This window comes from Plecotus auritus (genome assembly GCF_963455305.1).
Source record: "Plecotus auritus genome assembly, chromosome: 1".
Classification (NCBI taxonomy): Eukaryota; Metazoa; Chordata; class Mammalia; order Chiroptera; family Vespertilionidae; genus Plecotus; species Plecotus auritus.
The window spans coordinates 159,882,395-159,903,007 of NC_137770.1; the positions used below are offsets into that span (position 1 = coordinate 159,882,395).

The 20,613-nt window shown below is 40.6% G+C and overlaps 1 protein-coding gene across 3 annotated transcripts in view; it reads right to left on the reverse strand.

The window, feature by feature from the left end:
- Positions 1-19,179, reverse strand: part of TASOR2 (transcription activation suppressor family member 2) — a 104,300-nt gene extending 85,121 nt beyond the window's left edge. For 2 of the 3 annotated variants that reach the window (XM_080669709.1, XM_080669708.1), the window contains exon 1: positions 18,617-19,179. The gene's annotated coding sequence lies outside the window, so the exon portion shown is untranslated. The remainder of the gene's footprint in view (positions 1-18,616) is intronic. The other variant, XM_080669711.1, reaches the window with a different exon arrangement.
- Positions 19,180-20,613: the final 1,434 nt, after the last annotated feature.

Here is a 20,613-nt window from a genome sequence, read left to right on the forward strand (position 1 = left end):
ACATGTTTACGCATTTGAGGAACTACTAAACTGTTCTCCAAAGTGGCTGTACCACTTTACACTCCCACCAGCTCTACATGGGAAGTTCTAATTTCTCCACATTGTTGCTGACACTTATCTTTCTGATTATAACCATCCTAGTAGGTATGGAAGTGATGTATTCATTTATTTATTTTTAAATGTACATTGGAATTTTAGGTTGCATTTTTTACCTACTTGAAGAGATGAGAAGATCTTTTTCATAAGATCTAGACAGTAAATATTCTAGGATTGTGTGTCACACAGTCTCTGGAACAAATAGTCATTTCTGCTGGTGAAGCATAATAGGGGAGACCACACATGATCTACTTTGTGGCCATTTCCCCTCCCCCCCAATCATTTGTAGAAAATTGTGGTTCCCCCACCCCTTAACCTTTTTTTTGTATGTGATACATTTGTATCAATTAACTATTGCTTAGTAACAAACCATCCCAAAATTCAGCGGCATAATCACAATCATTTACTGTTACATTTCTACAGTATTGGCTAAATTAGGCTTGTAGAGAGTGGAACTGCATACTTTATATCCCTCATTTACCAATAAGCTAACAGGGGCATGCTTTTCTCATGGAAATTGCAGAGATACAGAGAACAAGTGGATGTACCCAAGTCCTATTAAGGCATATTAGGCCTGAAACTGACATGCTGTCACTTCTACCTGATATTATTGATCAAAGCAAATCACACAGCCAAACCCAAAATCATGAGGAAAGGAAAGATACCCTTAGTGGGGAGAACTGCAGAGTCATGACAGGAATATAAGAAGTAAAACCCTGGGGTACATAACTAATAAAAAATGGCTGTTGTCACACAGTGGTTGAGCATCGACCCACGAACCAGGAGGTCATGGTTCAATTTCTGGTCAGGGCATATGCCAGGGCTGCGGTCTCAATTCCCAGTAGGGGGGCGTGCAGGAGGCAGCTGGTCAATGATTCTCTCTCATTATTTTCTCTCTATCCCACACCTTTCCTCTTTGAAATCAATAAAAATATATTAAAAAGAAAATGGTGATATGTCCTGGTGTATATACTAAAAAAACCCCCCAATAAACTGTACACTTTTAAGTGGTGAATTTTTTGGCAGGTGAATGATACCGTTAATAAAAACATGTTAAAAGAACAAAAACCAACAATGAAATGCAGTCTACCACAGGATCATATAAATGTTGTACATATTTTTGTTATTCATATGTACATGAGATGAATGACCCTGGACTACTGGCAGAAGGCTCAGGCTGTAGGGAAAACAGCAGTTTTCAGGTTTCTTAGCTTAATAATTTCTTTCTCTGTTTCTGCTTCCAAGGATTGTATTTTTAAATAATATGGTGCCTCTGTTGCCACTCCTCTTATAATTTGCAAGTGAAATCTGGTTCAGGAGGGACTTTACTTGCAGCTTTGGTTTCCTTCTGAAGACCACTGTCATTAAGAGAACCCACCCTTGCTTCCATGGGCATATACTCACTTCTAGGAGTATTTTGCTAGTATGTTCTAAGAACTCTGGGCTGCGCAGGCACTTCCCAATTCCTCCCCCTCTGCTTTCCTTAATGGATGCTATACAGCTGTTTAGTCTTAGGCCAGTACATAGCAATTCTCTTAGTCCTTATCTGGGACTGAAGGGTTGCTGGAGATTTCTAAGCTATGCCTCCTCTGCACAACTCTTATCTTTCTCATAGAACTGTTGGAACTTCCTATCATGGCTTTCTGACAGCACTTACAGATAATTTGGAATTTACAGGGTTCTTTTTCTCCTGAATTTTTTCAAAATGTAGTCTGAGAGCTGCCCTCCTCCCATTGTTCTTTTCATAAGTAGAAAGATTAGGAACTAATCTGGTCTTGTTCCTTTGGAAGTGTACATTCAGTTTGGTGGTTTTGTTTTGTTCTCCTGTTTTCTTGTCCAGGGCACCAGATAAACAGTTTCTTTCAACATAGAAACTCATATTCTTCAGTTCTGGGATACAGATAAATTTCTTGCTACTATATTAGATGAAGAACCTCATTGACTAGTCTTCTAATTTTCTATTATTATGGCAAAATATTTAACAGATAAGGACTTTTGGCGTTTTAATTTATCTTTATTCTTCTATTACAATCTTAGTGGGATTTCCAGAGGGGGTGTACAACTGAACACATTAAACTAGAAGTGTCTAATTAATCTAAGTTTTAATTTCTTAATTTGTTTAAAAAATGTGGAATATACCACCTACTATGGTAGCTACTATTACCATTATTTTTTATTTTTACTTTTATAAATATCTCATTTTATTTACTTGTGTATTTACAGACCTAACTACACATTAAATCTTCAATAAATACTTTAAAAAATTAACTTTTAGTGTATACATACTCAATAACTATTTACTAAATATTCTCACTCATATTTTCTAATTCTTGTGGCTGTTCTATTTTTTTGGGAGAGTTCTTCAGGTTTATTATCCAACCCTTGTATTAAATTTTTTTTTGCAATTTCTGCTGTTACAGACCTTTTTTCTGTTTTCTGAATAATTTCTCTCTTTTAAAAATAGAACTTCATCTTCATTCATGGATCATCTCTTTTCTCTCTAGATACTATAGTTTTATTTTGTTGAAGTTTTATTCTCTTACCTGCAATGAATCTATTTCTACCAAGTTCCTTTTATTTCTTACTTGTCTTTTTTTAAAAAATATTTTTATTGATTTCAGAGAGGAAGGGGGAGGGAGAGATAGAAAGAAACATCCACGATAAGAATCATGGATCGGCTGCCTCCTGCACACCTCCTATTGGGGATCAAGCACACAACCCGGGCATGTGCCCTGACGGGGAATCAAACCGTGAACTCCTGGTTCACAGGTGGACACTCAACACTGAGCCACGCCGGGCTTTCCTACTTGTCTTTTATGTTGACTTCAAATGGCTAGTGATCCTTGGATGTTCATTTCTATTTAGGTGTAGGTACTTCAAACTGGCTGAAAGTCTGAAGCACGAAGAGTGCTTCTTGACCAGCAGCCCTCATTCCTGATGGCAATGCAGCTATTTAATCAAGTCAACGCCGAAAGTCCTTATCTGTTAAATATTTTGCCATAATTTCCCTGGTAAAGAATCCTTTAATACCTTGATTAGGGGGAAACATAAGCTTGACTATTAGTTCTGGGAGCCACACAGAAAAAGGAAGGTCTGACTTCACTGTTCAGTCTGTAGACTTTAACTTAATCCCCATTTTCATTTAGGTGCTTCACCCCTACTTCAGCTGTCTAGAGCCTGCCTAGTTAATGTCTCCTGAGTGTAAACCTTCAGTCTTCTGTCAGGGTAGAAGAGTGGTAGTTGTGTGGAGTGGAGAAGGGGATCTAGGGCATCAAAATAATAAAAATCACCATCAACTCTTCTATTTCCGCTCTACCCTGTGTTGCTGCCATGAGAAGTACTGTGTACATCCAAATCCTGAGCCTTTTCCAGATTCTGTGGTGGGAAAGAGCTTGCATCTTGTTGGCTTATCTCTTCAGCCTTCTCCAATCCACTAAGTCATTTACTATGTCACCATCTTTCCAGTTTCTCAAATATTGATTTCACCTATCTTTTCCTCTCTCATTCTCCTCCTCTTTCAGGATATGTATCTTTATTCTTCTATTACAATCTTAGTGGGATTTCCAGAGGGGGTGTACAACTGAACACATTAAACTAGAAGTGTCTTAATTAATCTAAGTTTTAATTTCTTAATTTGTTTAAAAAATGTGGAATATACCACCTACTATGGTAGCTACTATTACCATTATTTTTTATTTTTACTTTTATAAATATCTCATTTTATTTACTTGTGTATTTACAGACCTAACTACACATTAAATCTTCAATAAATACTTAAAAAAATTAACTTTTAGTGTATACATACTCAATAACTATTTACTAAAATACATAAGAAGTACAACCTAAAGTAGATTTTCAATAATAGCCTCTCAAAGCACCTTCTTTTCTTTCAGAGTACTTATCTAGTAACTAGAGGCCCGGTTCATGAAAATTCATGTACTGGAGGGGGGGTTCCCTCAGCCCAGCCTACCCCCGCTCATAATCAGGGAGCCCTCAGGAGCGGGAGGTGACCTGGTGATCAGGAGGAGACACCCCCATCACACCTCTGCTGCTGCCACTGCTGAGAGCGCAAGCCTCAGCTGGCCCTGGTTACCTGAAACTCGGGTGGCCCTTGGTGGCTGGGCAGCTGCCATCCGAGGCTTGCCTGCACCTCAGGCTGGCCCTGGGTGGCTGGGCAGCCACCAAGGCTTGCCTGTGCCTCGGGCTGGCCCTCGGCAGCTGGGGGGCTGAGGGGACTGGGGGACTCCGGAGGCAGGCATGCCAGCAGCGCTGAGGGTACTGGGCGCTGCCATCTTGTGGCTGTGGGTGCCGCCATTTTTCAGGGCAGGGCAGCCAATTAGCATATTCCCTTCTTATTGGCCGTGGGTGCCACAATCTTTGAGGGCATGGCAGTCAATTAGCATTCCCTCCTTATTCACTGTGGGCGCCGCCATCTTTGCGACGGCGTGAGGGTCAATTAGCATATTCACTCTTTATTATATAGGATTATGTATTTATTAGAGGCCCAGTGCATGAATTTGTGCACAGTTGGGATCCCCGACCCAGTCTGGATAGGGGCCGACCAGCTGGGGGGTGGGACCACGGGAGGTTGGCCGGCCATGGGAGTGCACTGACCACCTGGAGGGGAAGCTCCTGTGTTAAGCGTCTGCCCCCTGGTGGCCAGTGCGCAGCATAGCTACCAGGTGGCCGGTTGTAATGGTCACTTAGGCTTTTATATATAAAGATAATGACTTCATGCCCTAACCGGTTTGGCTCAGTGGATAGAGTATCGGCCTGCGGACTGAAGGGTCCCAGGTTCGGTTCCGGTCAAGGGCATGTACCTTGGTTGTGGGCACATCCCCAGTGGGAGGTGTGCGGGAGGCAGCTGATTGATGTTTCTCTCTCATCAATGTTTCTAACTCTCTATCCCTCTCTCTTCCTCTCTGTAAAAAATCAATAAAATATATTAAAAAATAAATAAAGATAATGACTTCATTAGTATCTATTTTCTTAATAAATCAAGCCCTATGAGGGCAGAAACCATGTATGTTTTGTTTACTTCTAATTACCCAGCATCTAGTCCAATGCCTGGCACATGGGTGTTTAGTAAGTGCGTATTTTGTAAGTGAATGAAAGAATAATACTTATGCTACTTAATCTGTTCCAAACCTAAAAGGAATAAAGCTTTCCAATTCTTTTTTACAAAGCAGTCAAATGTTAATACTAAAATCTGACAAAGAAAGCATATAAAGGAAACTGCAGGCCCATCTCTTAGGAGTCCTATATAATAAAAGGGTAATATGTGAATCGACCAGTTCTATGATGCGCACTGACCACACGGGGAGCGCCGCTCAGCCACAAACCGGGCTGATGGAAGGCGAGCGCAGCAGCGGGTGGCGGGAGCCTCTCCTGCCTCTGCGGCAGCTCTAAGGATGTCCGACTTCGGCTTAGGCCTGCTCCCCAGACATCCCCCAAGGGCTCCCTGACTGCTAAAGGGCACAGGCCAGGCTGAGGATGCCTCCCCCTCGCCCAGTGCACGAATGTCGTGCACCGGACCTCTAGTATTGATACTAAAATATATGTACAGCAAAGAAAGTCCATCAAGATATTAATAACTGAAATCAATTAGGGTTCGTTCTAAAAACGTAAGAACTAGTTCAATAAGTAGGAAAACCATAAACTAACCACACAAATAGGTCAAAGTAAAAAAAAAAAAAAAACACAGATGAGCTGCTGGGATATGGGATTAAGTAGGAAAGCCACATGTCGGACCTTCAAAACAAAGTTACTACGTAATTCTTTCCCAACAGATGCCTTATAATATGTAAATTTTTGTTGCCATATAGTATTTTTTCACTTATGACTATTTTTGCCATACTTAATCTTAAAACAAAATTAAGATGTTCCCAAATAAAAGCTGTTCATTTAATAACACAGAAAAATGTCTTACCATAAATTGATTAGGGGAAAGAAAAGCAGATTACAAAAGAGAAATATGTGTGTGTATATAGTCTTAAAGAGCATGGACCACAATTTAAACAATGGTCTCTTCTGCATAACACTTGTCAATATCTGATATTTTTCTTGGTTTATTATCCTCCTACCACTAGATTATTAGCTTTATGAATAAGGGAATTTGTCCTTTTCCAGTGCCCAGAATAGTGCCTAATACACAATAAAGTTTCAATAAACATTTATGTAATGAATGAATCTATTCGTTTTCCTGATCACTTCATTTCTCTACTTAAAACCCTTCCGTGACTTCTTGTTGCCATAACCATGTAAAATCTGGCCCCTACTAATTTCCTACTCACCTTAATCCACCTTCCCAAGTTACTTCTAGCTACAATGATCTTTCAGATTCAAGCCCTTTCCTGTCTTCAGGCCGTTGCACTGGTTATTTCTGAAGGGAATGCTTTCTCCCCTTTTGCCCATGGCTTAGCTCCCTCTCTTCCTTTAGTGTAATCTGGAAGTTATCCTGTTAGATCAGGGGTCCTCAAACTTTTTAAACAGGGGGCCAGTTCACTGTCCCTCAGACCGTTGGAGGGCCGGACTATAGTTTAAAAAACAACTATGAACAAATTCCTATGCGCACTGCGGGCCCGGGATGAGTCGGCTGCTAAGCAGGACAGGCAGCAGCACCCGGTGGGCCGGATAAATGTCCTCGGTGGGCCGCAAGTGGCCCGCGGGCCATAGTTTGAGGACGCCTATTTAGATAAACTTCTGAACACCCCACCTACTAGTAAAGTAGGTGTTTTCTTTAAAGCACTCATCATAACCACATTTTATCAATTTACTTTTTTGGGACCTATCTTGCCCAAAAAGTAAATGTATGGTCTATAGAGGTAAATATTCTATCTTATTCACCAAAGTCCCCCTTGTCCATCAGAGCCCCTAGCACCACAGTAGATACTCAATACTCTACTCAGGTTGTCTCTGGGTGGATACAGATAATTTTTGTAACATTTTTACAATTTTATGTACTATTACCTGAAATGTTACATTCGTATAAATACAACCTGGGGGAAGTAAAGCTATTTTCATTTTGGAGAACAAGATCTCCTATAGTCCTAAGTAGCAACAAGTTAGTTTATTAAATGACAACAAAGTAGAGAAAACAAAATGGAAATAGCATTTCTCATAATAAAGAGACCTACAAAACAAAGTGTCCCCATTAAAAAACAGAAAATACAAAAGAAAGAACTCATGTACATGGATGACAGTGTGGTGATTGTGGAAATTAGGGGGGTACGTAGAGGTGAAAGAGGGTATAGGGGGGATAAATGGTGATGGAAAAAATAATAAAATAAATTAAAAAATAGAAAATACTATAGAATGAGAAATGTATGATATTCATAAAAATTTTTACATGTCATATACAAAAGTTTTAAAGTTTTCTAATATCAAAATAATCATGCACAGAAGAAATAAAATCCAAGATATCCCTGGTTGTTATCTGCAGTGCAAAGCCCACTTGGGAGTCAGTTTTATTTTCAAAAGATGACCCAAAATATAGCAAATCTACACACACAGAAATGATGTAAGAAGTGATGCCATCTCTCTAGCAGTTCTGCAAGGGTTTCCCCACTACCATACTCACAGAATCCAATAAGGAGTTAGGAACAAAGGCACTCAGTAAACCTTCAAGAACCATACAACCGTGTGTCACCTCTCATTTCGATGGCCCCACCAAAGTCACTCCACTCCCTAAAGCCCCCTGCAGGTACGGCATTTTGGCCTATTCCTTCTATCAATCTCCTCTATACCCAGCGCTTTGGTAGGCAGCTCTGGCAGGCAGCTCGCTGACCATTTAGGTGCGCCAGGCAGCAGAGGAGAGCTAGAGCTGGGGGTGGGGGGGCCCCCCCGCCAGCCCTCCTCACCTCATGGTGAGTGGGGGAGGGGGCTGTGCCGATGCGCCACCGGACCTGCCGCCAGTGAAGGCCAGTGAGGTGGCCAGCCGCGGGACCAGGCTGCCACGGGGCGGCACGGGATGGCGCCTTTTAAAACTCAACGAGGGCGACCAACCGCGAGCTGGCGAAAGACCTAGGTAGGGAAGTCGTGGGGAGCTGCAGTCTGGTCTGACAGCAGGCAAGCAAGCACAGTGCCTTTGATCCTCTTTTTTAGGTCCTCCAATACCCAAAGGTGGACGTTATTTTACAATGACCTCTCCAAGCTTCAATTTCCTGGAGGGTCTTGTCCACAGGCACTCACTAACAAGGTCAGTGTTAATCCCGGACCGAATTTGAAATCCATGTCTTTTCACTACAGTGACCTGATATTATTCTAACTCAATGCCTCTATTAAGCTTTTCTATTATGTTCAAATAAAGTCACCAACTGCGGTCATGGGGCTTTGTTGTACAATTTACAAAAAATAAAAGGCCTGCTGAATATTCCCAAGAGATGCTAGTGCCACCAGCACATGGGGTTGTGGTGGGGATGCTAGTCCTTTCCACTAAGCAATGTGGCCTTAACAAAACTCACCAAAAATAAAACTGAATGGGGAGGAGAGAATTAAGTATTTGGCCTGACCTAAGGACATCTTTACTCTTGACTCATGTTTTAACCAAGTAACCTCAGACATCAACATGCATTTGCTAGACAGCATCTGCATTTGCTAGAGGAAATCAGGAGATTCTGGAGAATCATCACTGCTATTGTGCTGTTCATATAGAAAACAGGAAAATCTGAGCTCACAAAGCAAATTACTAGAATACTTAAAGAAATACATAAATTAATTATACACTATTTAAAATAACAAATTCACTTTGGATATTTAGTATACCCAATGGTGCCTCTTTTAGAAAAAATATTTTTTGGATTTATATCCACTGTGTAAAATAAGTTATAGTTATAAGTAATATGACTTTTTCATTTAACTGTGGGTTACTTTTGTATTTAATATTCAGTTTTTGAATATTGTTTTAATATTCTAAAATCCAATCCAACTGCGGAAAATATTTTTGCATATCAAACAGATGCTTATAATCTTTTATCTACATTGTATAAAAAGTCAGCAGTTTCTTTGGAAACCATACTTTTCCATGTAAAAACCTTTCATTAGAATCACTTCTAAGTTTACATAGTGACATTTTTAGACATTTATATATATAAAGTAACTGACCTTTGTTCTGGCTCCCCATTTTAAACTTGTCTTATTAATTTGTGCTTTAGCATTAAACTATCAGTCTGCAATGAAATGGCCACATTAATGTATTTATTACAAAGATATTAAGTAGTTTTGTCCCTCTTACAAGAAAATTTAAGAACAAATTTCTCTCATAATTACATTTTAAGACCTGCTTTGAATTCTTTTAATTATTACATATGACAAAAGAGAAAGTGATACCTTATCCATGCCACAAGGAAGCTTTTTGTTTTTGAAATTGCAACCACCCTTAGATACACTCCATCTCAAATGCCCTGAGCACAGAACAGTCCTGTTCACTAAAGGTGGCTCACAGAGAAGCAGAAGATAACCACAGGGTGAAGCAGGTATTTGGACTGGTGAAGCCAGGCCTCAAGAACTGGGGTCTTAAATATTCTTTCTCCTAATGAGGGAGCAGGTGTACCCAAAGGTAATAAACAGGATCCATTTCACCATGCCAAAAGAACAGTGAGTCTTCACACAGAATATTAGCTAGGGATTTAGTTCTTCAATTAAGTATTATTAAAATATTAAGAGAAAACAGAAAGTATGCCCCATTTCTTATAATGAAAGTAGTAATTAAAAAAAGAGACAAAATTAAAAACAAAAACAAAATCCCAATTGAGTTAATCAATAAAAACAGAAGCTGGTTCTTTTGAAATATATTAGACTAGAGGCCCAGTGCATGACATTCATGCACTGGGGGGAGGGGAGAGGAGGATGCAGTCCCTCAGCCCAGCCTGCGCCCTCTCACAGTCCAGGAGCCCTCGGGAGATGACTGACTGATGGCTTAGGCCCACTTCTGGCTGAGTGGTGCTCCCTCTGTGGGAGCGCACTGACCACCATGGGGCATCTCCTGCATTGAGCGTCTGCCCCCTGGTGGTCAGTGCATGTCATAGCAACCAGTCATTTTGGTTGATTTGCATATTAGCCTTTTATTATATAGGATAATCTTTTAGCAAATATAATCAAGAAAAAATTTAGCCCTAGCTGATTTGGCTCAGTGGATAGAGCATCAGCCTATGGACTGAAGGGTCCCAGGTTCGATTCCGGCCAAGGGCACATGCCTGGGTTGCCGGCTTGGTCCCCAGTAGGGCGTGTGCAGGAGGCAGCTGATCAATGATTCTCTCTCATCATTGATGTTTCTATCTCTCTATCCTTCTCCCTTCCTCTCTAAAATCAATAAAAATATATTTTAAAAAAATAATAAAAATTAAAAAAAGAAAAAATTTAAATATCAGGAACAAAAAGGCTATTACTATAAATATAAGGAAAAGACTTCTAAAATTAGCATACACTATTTATACTAGTAAATTTGAAAATGTAAGAATATAATTTATTAACACTGGTCTAAATGGAAGAAACATTTGAATAAACAAATTATGAGGAAAAAACCATTAGTCATAGTCCTACCCCTTCTCCCAAAAGACAATTCCCAGAGTTTTGTATTTTGGCTTTTGTTTGTTTGTTTTTTGATGGAGAGGAAACATCAATTGGTTGCCTCCCGTACCCACCCAGACCCGGACCAAATTGCAACCTAAGCATGTGCTCTGACTATGAATCGAACATGCAACTTTTGGTGTATGGGACAATGCTCCAATCAACTGAGCAACACAACCAGGGCAAGTCACCGAGTTTTATTATCAAGTTTTACTTTTTACTTATCAGATTATCAAAAATCCATAAGTTTGGTAATGCATTCTATTGGGAAAGCTGTGGAAAACAAAGTCAAAGGCAAAGCAAAAGACCAGTAGAAAAATATATACTATGTTATTTAGCAAAGATTTATTTATACATTAAGATAGATAAGTAAATAGAATATAAAAATGGAAATTCACAATTCAGGAATTATGAATAGCCAATAAATACATTTCAAAGCACCTCCAATGTATAGATTTAAGAAGCCAAATAATCACAAGCAAGATAAATACTATAGCAAAACAGCAGAAAACTAAAGACAAAGAGAAAAAAGTAGCTAGAGAAAAAGGTAGAGAAACTGACAGCTGACTTTTCAACAGCAATAATGAAAACCAAAAGACAGAGGAATGAGATCTTCAATGGACTAAAAATAACAACAAAAAAAAACACACACACAAAAAAACTGACAAACTAAAATTCTATATTCAGCAAAAATATCTTCCATAAATGACAGTAAAACAAAGGTATTTTCAGGTAAATTGAGAGTTTATCACAAAAAATTAAGAATTCATAATCAAAAGACCTTTAATAAAAGATACTCCAAGGATGTACTTTAAGTAGAAGGAAAATGGCCCTAGATCAGGGGTGGGCAAACTTTTTGACTCGAGGGCCACAATGGGTTCTTAAACTGGACCGGAGGGCCGGAACAAAAGCATGGATGGAGTGTTTGTGTGAACTAATATAAATTCAAAGTAAAGGAGTGGAGGGGAGAGCAAGAGAACCCTCCGCTCTTTCGGCTCCGTGGGCCGGATAGAACAGCCGAACGGGCCGGATCCGGCCCACGGGCCGTAGTTTGCCCACGGCTGGTCTAAAACATATGTAACACCTTAATCAATAAAGAAATTTAAAAAAAAAAGATAAAGAAAGCAATGAATAGAGAAAGCAGTAAAAATGTGGGAAATGTACATAAGCACTGACTAAAACACAATAACAACTCTAAACAGGTCTCCCTCTGCTAAGAATACTTTTAAAAATCCTATATAATAAAAGCATATGCAAATAGACTGAACGGTAGAACAACTGAACGTGGAACGACCAGGGGGTGGAGCTGGTGAGCAGTCAGTGCCAGGCCAGCCAAGACATGTGCCAGCAGGCAGAGAGAGGGGACAGTGACGGGGGGCGGGGGATTGGGCAGCAGTGACCAGCTGCAGCGGAGGGGCGATGGAGGGGGGGGCGATGGAGGGGGGGCGGAGCTGCTCACTCGCCCCCTGATAGGCCCGCCTGGTCGCCTCCCACAGAAGGAGGCCAGACTGGTGCTTAGGCTTGCTCCAGGAGCATGAATTTTCGTGCATGGGGCCTCTAGCTTAAATATCTGATAGTAACACACAGTCATGAAGGGTTGAAGAAGCTAAACTTCTAAGATTCTTGTATTGTCTCAGAGGACAGTAAAGATACCAGTTAATTTTAGATTTTGAATGTCAAAGATGCATATTTCTAAAATAACTATAAAAAGAAAAAAGTACACTTTCCAAACTAGTATAGACAAAAATGGAATGATAAAAGATATTAAATCAATATTTAAAAATAACAAAAAGGAGAGAAAATAAATATAGAACACCTAGGACAAATAGAAAGCACAAAATAGGAGCTAGTGTAGTAAATGTAAATAGGTTATATGTCCCAGCTAAAATTGTTTTAAAATTGCATTAAAAAATTCCCACAGGTGCTCTTTAAGAGTGAATATGACACTAAAGCTCTCTCAAAATACAGTAATCCCTAGATTTTGCATGCCTCAATTTAACAGACTTCAAATTTAACAGGTGTGGTTTGTATATCTTATGTGAATAATTACTGTTAATTTAAAAATGCTTTTAACCAAGATTTGCTTATAAATAAATTAATAGGTTTTTTTGTTATTATTTTACTGTTATTTTTAACAAATTCCAGTAAATAGGCCATATGTGGAAAAAAACCACTGTAGTAATTTCATTGACATAAATAAATATAACATATCTACAACTACAGTCTACATAAATTTAAATCCAAGAGTCTCTGCTTGTAAGCAATGTTCGGCGAAAGATTAGCAAATGATTAGCACGTGATCACACAGCATCTCAGGAAATAATTGGGTCTGTTGTCTCACTGTGTGACTTTCTGCAGCAGTTTTTAAAAATTGATTTCAGAGAGGAAAGGAGAGGGAGAGGAACAGAAACATCCATGATGAGAGAAAAATCATTGATTGCCTGCCTCCTGCATGCCCCCCACATGACCTCCTGGTTCATAGATCAACACTCAACCACTGAGCCAGCTCAACCACTGAGCCACGCCAGCCAGCCAGGCATCTGCAGCAGTTTTAACTCCTGCTGGCCTGGTGTTCCAATGTGTGCTAAGCCACACCCCAGCTATGTGCATTTGTTTACTCTCAATGATGGTGAATGCACACATTTAACTAGACAGTATAAATTTAAAATTACAGAATACATATAGAAAACTTTTTGGTGAAACTAAATTTTTCACACATAATTTTAATTACATAAACATGTCTACATCTAATTTGTCAATTTTTTAACATATGTATTCAGAAAAATTACTTTATTATATAATAGACTTTTGGCTTTAATGGACACCCTTTGTCCAAATTAGTCCGTTATATCGAAGTTTTACTGTATTCTAAGTTTCAAGTTTTCACAGAAGTTATATTAACTTTTATGCTTCCTTGCTAATAAATACTAGGGTAAATGCCTCTTCATGGCAACAAATAAAAAGGGATTTGATGTTATCTAGTGCAGTGTCCAATGCCTTGTACATAACAAGCCTCCAGTAAGGCAGTTTGTAGAGAGTCAGTGTCAGAACTGAAAGGAGCCTTAGAAAGATAACTAGAGGCCCAGTGCATGAAAATTCATGCACTGGAGGGGGGGGGGGTGTCCCTCAGCCCGGCCTGCCCCCTCACAGTCCAGGAGTGCTCAGGGGTGGGAGGTGACCCGGCGATCAGGGGAAGGCGACGCCCTCATCACATCTCTGCTGCTGCTACTGCTGGTAGCGCAAGCCTCGGCCAGCTCTGGTTACCTGAGCCTCGGGCAGCCCTGGGTGGCTGGGCAGCCAACATCCGAGGCTTGCCTGTGCCTCGGGCTGGCCCTGGGAGGCTGGGGGGCTGAGGGCAGGTCCAGCCGCACCAAGCCCCAGATGCTCCCCCGCTGCCAGCTGAGCTGAAAGGACTGTGGGAATCCGGTGGCAGGCACAAAGAGCGCTGAGGGCGGGTCCCGCCGCACTGCACGCCTGCCACAGCCACCCCACCTCCATGGGGCTGAAAGGACTGGGGGACTCTGGTGAGGCTGAGGGGACTGGGCACTGCCATCTTTGTGATGGCATGATGGTCAATTTGCATATTCCCTCTTTATTAGATAGGATTACTGTAGTCTACTTTTTTTTATTTATTAACACAAAAAAAAGAATATTTGATAGAGATAACCACAAGGCAAAAAAAAAACCATCAATGAGAAGATAATCCTAACTGATAAGCTACAGGCAAAATGAATTAACAGAAAGGGGAGAGAGGGAAACTGGAACAAAAATATTCAATATCAGAAATGAAAAAAGGAGACATAATTACACATGCTTCAGACATTGATAGTAATAGGGCACTTTTATTTTATTATTATTTTTAAAAATATATTTCATTGACTTTTTACAGAGAGGAAGGGAGAGGGATAGAGAGAAACATCGATCAGCTGCCTCCTGCACACACCCTACTGGGGATGTGCCCGCAACCAAGGTACATGCCCTTGACCAGAATCGAACCTGGGACCTTTCAGTCCACAGGCCGATGTTCTATCCACTGAGCCAAAACGGTTAGGGAAGAGGCACTTTTAATGACTCTGTGCCAATAAATACTAAAAAATTTAGACAATATGGACAGAGTCCTAGAAAAATCTAACTTACCACGACTGACAAAATTAAAAAAAAAATCTGAGTAATCCTGTAACCATTAAAGACATTACATCACTAGTCAAAATCTGCTACTAGCAAAACTTCAGACCTAAATGGATTCAATGGTAATTTCTACCACAACTGATTATCCACAAGAGAAAAAGTTCAATTATATTTATATTCCAAATTACACACAAGTAACAATTCCAATTATACAGACATGAAATAAAAAAAATTTAAATCCAGAACTTCTGCTCATAAAAAAATACCACCACAAAGTGATAAAAGATATTTGCAACCAACTTCATATACTTCAACCAAAACAATACATTGCAACAGATTGAATGCAAAAACAGACAAGAGAGACTAATTATTAAAGATATTTGCAAAAATGTAAAACAAAGCCACTCTTGTCACGAATATTTTTTGTTTTGGAAAATAGTTACTTTTCATTAAAATGTTATTTATGTTAAGGTGTAATGGGTTTGTTTTTATTATTGGTGTAAATATACCAATAGATGCTCGATATATTTAAAACTGGCTAGTTTTAATGACTAATATGATATAATCCACAGACACAAAAGGTCTTTGGGGTCCTCAATAGATTTTAAAAGTGTAAAGGAGTCCTGAGCCCAAAAAAGTTTCTGAATTACTGAACTATGGGCACACATTTAATGTTTAACAAAAGTAATTTACAGAATATACAGTATGATTCTATTTAAATGAAGTTAAAAAACAGATGAAAGTAAACAATACGATAAAACTATAAAGGAAGGCAATGGAGTAATTAACACAAAATTCAGAATGACCATGGTGATGGGGCAGGGAATACTTTGCTTCTAGGGAGAGGCACATGCTAAAGGCTTCTAAGGTACTTGCAGTGTTCTATTAAGCTGAGTACACATATACTTTTCTTTTTTACAGTACACATAAATTGTATATTTCACAACAAAAATTGTAATATAAGAAACAAGGAGACATACCTATTCTCCTAGAAGGAAAAACTCAAAGGATGTCTCTTCTCAAATTAATCTATGAATTCAATGCAATCACAAACAATATCCCAATAAGATTTTCTATAGAACTTGAAAAGATGATTCTACATTTCATCTGGAAGAAATATGCAAAAGAAGAGCCCAAAACTTTTTTCAAAAGAAAGTATCAAAATATGTTATAAAGTTACAATAATTAAAACAGTGTGGTAACATATATAAGTCAAAGAAGAGTTCAGAATCCCCTCCACCCTCCCAAATAAACAAGCAAAGGATATGACCCGGCCAAAAATGTTTAACTTTCTTGTTATCCAAGGATGATAAAAATGAAAATGACATTTTATTTTCAATTACTAGAAAATTAGTAAGATATTAAAGAAATAAAGTTACCATCCAGTGCTAACTAGTAGAAAGATAAAAACACACCGTTTTAGCAACTATAAAAGCTACAATCATTTGAGGGCCAGTTAACAGTATTATTATCCAGCATTCTCACAGGGAATCAATTCTACAGAAATATTATTATGAGCATATAAAGCATTGTTTATAATAGCAAAAAAGATAATCACTACAGCATCGTTACAGAGAAAAAACTTGAAAATAACGTAAGCATTCATTCATAAAGGGATGAAAGACTCACTTGATAGATGCCATATCTACTTAATTATACTAAATAGGTATCATACTGCATTTATATCAAACAAGTGGCCCGGTGCACGAAATTCGTGCACATTAAAAGGGGATTAATTAGAGGAAATAATTTAATATTGCTATTTGCCCTTTCTGTATAATAGAAGTGTCAGAGATGAAAGAAAATTAGTAAAATGTATATGAAAACCTTCCTCCTGTCAGAGTCTGGGGCGCACCACGGCACCCAGAGTCAAGTCCCCGCCCACCCACATGCGCCTCAAAATCGCGTGAAACCCAGACCCGGCCAGCCCTCCACCATTGGGCTAGATCCAAACCCTGCCAGTCCACCCTTGTCAAGGCCCACTGGGCAGGGGCGTAGCCTCAGGTCCCCTGGCCCGGTGCCAGGACGGGGGGCGTGCCTTGAGGTCCCCTGTCAAGCCCCGCTGGATGGGGGGGCACGGCCTGAGGTGCCCTGTCAGGTGGGAGGCACAGCCTGAGGTGCCCTGTCAAGCTCCCTGGGGGCGGGGAGGGTGTAGCCTCAGGTCCCTGCTGATTGCTCGTTAAGGCTCCTTATGGGAACATGGCCTCAGCTGTGGGTGCAGCCATCTTTGTGACGGAGTGATGGTCAATTAGCATATTCCCTCTTTATTAGGATGACTACGTCTCAAGCAAGTTTTTAGGTACTGCAGATTGTAATTCATTTAAGCAACCATGTTTGGATTACAGGAGATGCTCATGATACAGTTTTTAAAGAGAACTGGTAATATCCGCCCAGCCATTGTGGCTTGGTGGTTGAGCGTGGACCCATAAACCAAGAGGTCAGGGTTTGATTCCCAGTCAGGGCACAGGCTGGGTTGAGGGCTCGATCCCCAGTAGGGGGCGTGCAGGAGGCAGCCAATCGATTATTCTCTTATTGATGTTTCTCTTTCTCCCTTTCCCTCTGAAATCAATAAAAAAACTTTTTAAAGAGAGAATTTGGTAACATTTGGGCAAATGTCCTGAAAACACAAAATTTCAAACACTGCTCTTTGTCTTTCTAAAATAATTGTGTACAGTCACTTTTTTATTTTTCTTTAGTCTGGGTTATTTACTTACGTACTGAACATACTGTATAGTGCTATCTAGTTCCAGAAGGCAGTTTTTCAACACAAGAGTATTCTTACACTATCAAGGAGTATCTGCTTTGTTATAAACTCCATGAGTAGGCTTACTAACAATCTCAGATCCTATAATATTAAATATCATATGCACACCCTTTTTTCAGGAAAACATTGTGGGTCCTTAGATCACTAATATAACTACAATAACACCATAAACTTATAAAACACCTAAGTTTAGAATATATTTTCATAAGCCTTATCATTCAAATTTTACCTTACAGGGATAATAAAGAAGAGTCAGGGAGGTATATTTAAATTTTTGGATTTCAAACAGACAAATGGTGATTACATTAAACTTGAGAATTTTCAATGTATCGTCTTCAAATCTTGAGGTTAATCTGACAAGTTCTCTCACAAAATGCGGCTTGGTGCCACCCTCAGATAAACAGCGGGGTTGCATGTACCAAACTATCATGACGCTACTTCAGTTGGTTGCTAAATAACCCTCCCCATGGATAGACTTCTTCCTTTTACACCTACTTTAAAAAAGAAAGGGTCACACACTGCCATGAAGTCTCTATAGAAAGAACGTGTGGTTCAGGGTTTATGGAGAACATTTAGAAAATTACTTAACAGCCATTCCAAACCAAATAAGCAAAGTTTATTTATTATAATGTCCATAAAGATGAAACTGTTCTCTAACAAGCAACTCAAAGGAAATGCTTATACCGTTCCAGACTTTCTGCCTCAAAAAGGGGAAAGGTAAATTCTGAAACCTTATACCAACTTGTAAAATGCTGACTTCCTAGAAACAAATTATGATACTGAGAATGGCCACAAGTGATATAAGGTGGAGAAATTTAAAAAGCAGCAAAGCAAAAACGACTCCGAAAACTCCAGCCCCTCCTACCCCACTCACCCTAGAGCAGGGCAAATAGGCAAGAATGCGTTAGTCATTAATCATTCACAAAAAGCATGCAAATACAATTAAAAAATTTTTTAATTACAATAGCTAAGCCACAAATGCCCAAGCAACTACGCCATGCACCGTAGCCAGGTGTCTACGAAGGTCCACAAACCCAAGCGTCCACAAGGGGGAAGTTTTACCTGTCCTTTGTGCTGGCGCAGCCCCCGAGATTTTGGGATTATTCTTCAATATCTTCCCCATGCTTTTATGTTTTCCGCTCCTCACACACGCGCTTCCTTTCTCTCGATCCCTCCCGGGCAAATGTGCCAGAGATATTTTCGGACCTTGTTAATATGCCGCTTTCTTTGCCTCCTTCCTGGCAAGGGAGCCTTTGAGTCGCTTTTTTGCGGGACTCCCCCTCCTCCCGGATTTCCAATGGCCCCTCGACTCCCCGGTTAGCACAAGCTCGTCAGAGGCGCGCAGGACCCTCCACGTCGCAGCCCGTCCTTCAATCCGCCCTCGTGCCGCTAGCTTCGGGAGGACGGCCCTGGCCTTGCAGGGCGGGCCCGATGCGCAGGCGGGTGGAACGCGGCCCGGCGTCCAGGCTCGGAGCCTGCAGGCCCCGCCGCGCTAGTCAGCCAAACGTCGCCCCTCCCTCAGAGGATCACAGAAAGGAACCGACCCCCAAGACGCCTCGCGATCGGAGGGAACAGTCGACTCTCAGTGACGGCGCTGGCAACCGGAAGTAAAACCCCACGGCCTCAGGAAGAGGGGCGGGGGAAGAGAAAGTGAAAATTGAACTGCAGCATACTTACTAAAGGTAGAAGCCAATCACCGAGAGAAGAAGACGCGCAGGCGCAGGCTGGGACTGACGTCCACGCGGCGCTCGCTTTTCGCCTCTGCGCAGGCGCAGTGCTGCAGAGCGCTCCGGGATTGGACAACGGGATTTGGCGCGCGCAGGGTCTTCTCGCGGGGCTTGAGAGTCGTCAATCGCTCAGGCGAGGACGCGGAGGCGCCACTGAGACGGGCTTACCCGTGCTGAGGGAGTCTCTTTCTCTACGGTGTGGTGCCTTTGCCTCTCCTTCGTTGCTCCCTGAAGCTGGCCCTGTGAGGCTTGTTTTATCTTGCTCGAAAGCGACATTTATGAAATCTAGTCCTTGTAATTTAACAAATGTTAAATCTATGTAGTATTTGTTTACGTGGCTGTTCCTTAGGAAAACACCTCTAGAAGTTTATAATCTGCAGAGAGCCAAAGGGACCACAAATAGCACTAATTCTACCAGTGAGAGGTATTGAGTACTACATGTGACACCATGAAACAGGTCCTGTGCCACATGTTGGGTATAGAAATATTCATTAAATGGCATCTTTTCCTGTTTACTGTGGCCAGATACTTAATTAGGCACTAGGATTACAGTCATGTACAAGCTGGACAAGGACCCTGCACCTGATGAAACTTATTCTAGAGGTGTATGACAGGAGTAAATTACCTCTATCACCACCACAGCAAAAATAGAATTTCATTGAACAATGCTGCTGTGAAACCAAGCTGGAAATGTTGAAGGATGAGGTTGGAGGCTGGAGGCCAGGGGCAGAACAGGCACAGATACAAGATCTCCCTGAAAAGGACATTCTCCGTCAAACTTCAATGATAAAAACAGACCAAACTAGGCCTTGGAAGATGTGGAGGAAGAGCTTTTCAAGCAAAAGGACAAAAGTGCAAAGGCCCTAGAAGTGAAATTGTGTTCAGGAACTGAAGAAGGTTGGCTGTAGAAGCAGAGAATAAAATAGGTATTTTGAAAGACAGAAAACCAAAATATACAATTCTATGACTCGTCACTTATGAAACCACCAACCTGGTCAAGAAATAGGACATTGCCAAAACCCCAGACGCTCTCTCTTGTGCCACCTCCCAACTAATACCCACCTCCTTTCCCTATCGCCAAACCAAACCACTACTCTAACTTCCATGGTAATCTCTTCCTTAACTTTCTTTTTTATTTTTAAATATATTTTTATTGATTACAGAGAGGAAGAGAGAGAGAGAAGAGAGAGAGAAACATTAATGATGAGAATCACTGATTGGCTGCCTCCTGCACGCCCCCTACTGGGGATGGAGCCCAAAACCCTGGCATGTGCCCTGACTGGGAATCAAATGGTGACCTCCTGGTTCCTAAGTTCACACTCAACCACTGAG